This window comes from Temnothorax curvispinosus, unplaced genomic scaffold (assembly GCF_003070985.1).
Source record: "Temnothorax curvispinosus isolate PA1 unplaced genomic scaffold, ASM307098v1 QBEX01005482.1, whole genome shotgun sequence".
Taxonomy (NCBI): Eukaryota; Metazoa; Arthropoda; class Insecta; order Hymenoptera; family Formicidae; genus Temnothorax; species Temnothorax curvispinosus.
This window is the reverse complement of record NW_020215262.1, coordinates 81,343-86,798: the sequence shown is the minus strand read 5'-3', so window position 1 is coordinate 86,798 and position 5,456 is coordinate 81,343. Positions and strand designations below refer to the sequence as shown.

Genomic DNA, 5,456 nt, shown 5'->3' with positions numbered 1-5,456 from the left:
CACGCACGCACGCACGCACGCACGCACGCACGCACGCACGCACGCACACACACACACACACACACACACACGCACACGCGCACACACACGCACACACACACACACACACACACACACACACACACACATACACAGGAACGCGCGTGCCCGCGTGAAGCCTTATCTTTCTTCTGTTGTCGCCGTGGGCCCTCGCTATCGCAAAATCTTAATAGAAATGTTCAAATAATCATAACTCTGCGAAAAAAATCGTAGAGACCTCGGCGACATCGCGTTGTTTTCGTCTCGGAAAGCCCTTTCGAACGAGCCCTCACTCAACCCCACATGCTATTTAAGATTGTTTTGCTCCCCCCCCCTCCCCCCGTCCCCCAGGGGTGTGGAGGTGGATGTTTTTGTGGTTAAATAATAGACTTTGTGATCTCATTGTATCCCTATAAATTTCAAGCCTATATTTCAAACCATTCACAAATTATTTAGGTGGCCCGGAACTTTTGGTAGGCAATGTTTCATATACAATTTGATATGATTATATATGAGTTCTTATAATTTATACATAAATTATATAAAGAAAGCATTTATCCACATAAATTATATATAATTATATATAACCATATATAAACACAACACATGAGCATTATATATATTGTACTTTTAAATTCATCCTATTTATACTTTGACCATACAACCTGACAAAAACAACACCTTTTATGGACTGGACCCGCTTTATTCTCGCCTCCGAACGAGGAATTAATTATGTAATTTCGCTGACTACATTTTATCTCCGGTTTTGACTTCGTAGATGCAATGACAAAAACTCAGTATGTATTCGTTAGGCTCTCGAACGGTGATGTGGCTCTATAGGTTTAAGAATTTTATATTTTTGTAACTACGACGAATACCTATACACACATTTATGTTAACCTATATATATTTTATACTACGGCTGAAGAAGACTCGGTGAAGTAAAAAAACGTTCCGTTCTTTGTACATATTGTTACGCTCGACACGCGTTTGCCGCACTCGCACTCTCACCACACTCGCAAACGCGCCGCGCTTCCCCGTCACCGGGAATAAAGATACTCTCTTCGATTATAAAAGAACGGATTTATTGCTCAGATACAACGAGACACGTCTGACAGGTTCGAGATCCAGAGCGTAAATCTGACAAACGATATTTACAAACAACCGTCGCTAAGGACGATTCGCGACTTCTCGCTACGGGGCGACTCGTATGAGCGCACGGCACGGTCGTACAGCACGGGCGTAACAATATGTTAATTAATTATATGGTTTAACATCTACTAATGCTCGATCATTGGCCTTTTTCTTTTTAATTTTTATATTCATACGAGCGTGATTATTATTATTATTATTATTTTTATCCTAAATTCAGATTATCCGATAAATGGCATCCGATAGGATTCGTTTCTCGTATTTAAATTTTGACAAATAGTGGTATAAGAACGGTATCAAGAAACACGGTAGTGTCTCACGCCAAGCAGCGCCAAGTCATGATATATGGGATAAATCATTTCACTTTTAATTCCATAGCTTTTGAAAAAATATACACTTAATTTATCAATGCTTTATTATCGAAATTAAACAGTTTTTTTTCAATCTATATTGACTATATATAATCATATATGATTATATATAGGGTGCGTTCGGTTTGGACGCTCACGCGCTGTAAGCGCTCACGCTTATAAGCGCTGTTTTCAATCGTTCGATTTGGTATCTGAGCGCTTACACAATAGTAAGAAATGTCATTCGTTTTGGCAATGTAAGCGACTATGAGCACGTCAAAATGGCAGACGATAGGTTATTGTGTGTTATATTTGCACAAATAATAACATTATTAGAATTATTATTCGATGAGGAAAAATATTTAATTTTTAAAATAAATCCTTTTTTTTAGAATAAACCGAGCAACATTTAATTTTATTCTACAAATTTTAAAACCTAAAATTACTAAGATCAAAATTAGGACGTAAAACAATATCACCTAAAAAACAATTATTTATCGCTATATGAAAAATAATCACCCCGGATTTACATCGGTATGTTATTAATATTATTATTACACTGTGTTGTTTCAATTTTTCAATCAAATAAAGGGAAGTGAAAGAAGCAATGCCACGCGCGGTAATTAATGCGCAATTAAAATAAGTCAATAATAAAATATATATATTAGTTAATACAAATTCGGACGTTTCGACACTTTTTGTGTTATCTTCAGCGTAAAAATGAAAATAATACATGAAAATTTCAGTCGACAAATTAAGACGATAAATTACAGTCAATCGCGATAAAATGAGTCAATCAATAGAAAAGCGCAGTCGAATCAATAAAATAAAATTCATACGAATGTTTGGTAGTCTGTCAGTTTTCTAAACCGTGAATCGGAGTCGCAATATGTTAAAAAACGCAATGTATCAATATTAAAATTACAATCACAAATTCTTACTTACGGAGCATTACAGACCAGTAAGTCGCAGTGTTAAAATGTACCTGTCGCTCTGACATATCGTGAGTGAGTGAAGCATTGGTAGAAATCGGAAGGTTAACATAATAAAAGCGGTGTATACATAAGTTAATGGTGGGGATAAAAATTCACAACAAATAACTCTAAATTTTTTAAACAGAACAATTTAAGAACATAACAAGGGATTTAAAAGTGAGATTATCGTATAATAGCTTAAACAAAATGCGAACCTTCATAAAAGCTCATAAGGATAGTCTCCCACATTCTAAACAATGTAATGTAGTATACAAAATTAACTGTAATGAGTGCGACGCATCTTATATGTAAGCCAAACGAGCAGACAATTACAAACAAGAATTAATAAGGAACACCAGAACCATATATATAAATTAGAATACCTACATATAATCATTCTGTTATAACAGATCATAGATTAGCATTGAATCATAATTTCGATAATGTGGAAATTCTATAAATAATGAATCGTATTTTTATAAACGCTTAATTTCCGAGATGCTGTGCGTAAAGAGACAGGAATGGATTGAATTTGCAGACGGACACGGAAGGTTTACCGAATACTTATTTGAACGTTATTGATGGGTTATCAAAAATTTAGAGTTATTCGTTGTTAATTTTTATCCCTACAATTAAACTCGAATGTATACACCGCTTTTATTATGTTAACCTTCCGATTTCTACCAACGCTTATTCACTCACTCACGACATGTCAGAGCGACAAATACATTTTAACACTGCGACTTACTGGTCTGTAATGGTCCGTAAGCAAGAATTCGTGATTGTAATTTTAATACTGATACATTGCGTTTTTTAACATATTATTGCGACTCCGATTCACGGTTTAAAAAGGACAATCGAATCTCTCCTTTCTACCTGGTCTGGTCTTCCAACCTGGGAGAAACGTCGAAGGTGCGATCGATTCGGAGCATATCCTGACAGACTACCGAACATTCGTATAAATTTTATTTTATTGATTTGACTGCGCTTTTCTACTAATTGACTCATTTTATCGCGATTGACTGTAATTTATCGTTTGAAATTTTCATGTATTATTTTCATTTTTACGCTGAAGATGACACAAAAAAAGTGTTGAAACGTCCGAATTTGTATTAACTAATATATTTTATTATTGACTTATTTTGATTGCGCATTAATTACCGCGCGTGGCTCTAATTGCTTCTCTCACTCCCTTTATTTGATTTATTCAGGAGAGCCTATATATTTCGTTTATTCAATTTTTAATTTATATTTGTGTATGCATATAATTTTTCCTTGCTTAATATTTAAATTATGTACAGATCCATTTGTGAGAAATTCAATGTAGGGAAAACCACTACGTTAAATGCTAGAAATTGGAATATCGTTACAATTTTTCCGTCTATAATTCGATTTGACGACATGTTTGTTGATATGCAATTCGCTAACAATGCGTTCCGAAATGAACGTAAGCGATTACGCTTAATCACGCTCACACTGCCCTACCTTGCAGAAATAAGCGTTTGTCAGCAGATGTTATGACGTCAACGATGACGTCATTAGTTGATCCGTAAGCGCTTACAACGCTAAAGCGAACGACGTGAGTAACGCTCATAAGCGCTTACAGCGCGTGAGCGTCCAAACCGAACGCACCCATAATTATATATGATCATATAGAGACAAAATTCATATATAATTGCATCATATTTAATCATATATATTTATATATAATTATATATAATCTTTTTTTTCCGGGTAGGCCAAAAAATGTCATAAAGCCTTTAGAATCTTATTGAAATTAATATGATATTAATTGCATTTAATCGAGCTTTTTCAGCAGGGTTACGTTAACCAAGCGTAAGCCTTCGTTGTAACGCCTAACAATTCAACAATCAGTAAATTGCCAATGATGGGCCAGTATTGGCTGATAGATTCTTGGTCAATAATTGAGCGCCATAGCTTCGGTCAAGCCTTGGCTTCGTTGCCACTACTGACATTCCTACATGATGTATGTGTCGAAGACAACCTTATCTTCCGCGGTTCTTCTTCTGCGTTGGAGAGTGTGTTGATTTTAACATTCTTCATCTGTCTTTTATCTTTTATGATTGTCAAATCTTCCCTCTCACCTGTATTTCATCTATTATTTATCGATCAAAATCCACTCCTCAGTCTCAATTATTCTCAAGATCCTCGTTTTCGTTTCCTTCAATTGCATTATTTGCAACACATATGTATAAACATGCACGCGTACACACGCACACGTACACACACACACACACACACACACACACACGCACGCACGCATGCACGCACGCATCATTCTAGCGGTACATAATATAAAAGTAACTCGGAAACATTCAGATCATATGGCGATATATTACCTACGCGCATATATACTAAGAAACAAAATTATCGCAATAAAAATTTACGTCAAAAATTTGCCCAACTTCAAATAAGCATAACTGCGCGAAAAATTGTCATATCTGAAAGATTTTTTTGAAGTGAAACTTCTTTAGGCACGGTAGTGAGTTCGATTCGCGACACGAAAAAGTGTAACGGAAGTGAAACTTCTTTGGTACGGTAGTAAGTTCGATTGTGCGACACGAAAAAACTTCACGAAATAGTGTCACGAAAATTCGACCAACATGCGTACAAAGTGAAACTCCTTTTGGATCGGTAAGTAAATTCGATTTTGCGACTCAAAAACGCGTCACAAAAATTCGATTAGGCGTACGGCACTGGCGAGACGAATATAGTGAGAACTGCGTGTAACACTATATTTTCGAGTTGCGGGCGGCTTGGAGTGACTAATTCCGTTGTATTGTTTTTGTATTAATTTCAGAAAAGTTATGGCAAAGCCTTGCCTTATATAGGGAAGACCAGAGCAAACTTAAGTATTTATACTATTCTTTGTGAAACTAAACTGTTTATAGTGTCACACACACACACACACACACACACACACACACACACACACACACAC

The 5,456-nt window shown here is 35.9% G+C and overlaps 1 protein-coding gene across 1 annotated transcript in view; it reads right to left on the bottom strand.

Annotated features, from left to right (window-relative positions):
- Positions 1–5,456, bottom strand: part of LOC112454881 (intraflagellar transport protein 80 homolog) — a gene marked incomplete at its 5' end in the record, with an annotated part of 105,899 nt that overhangs the window by 20,144 nt on the left and 80,299 nt on the right. The window lies entirely within an intron of this gene.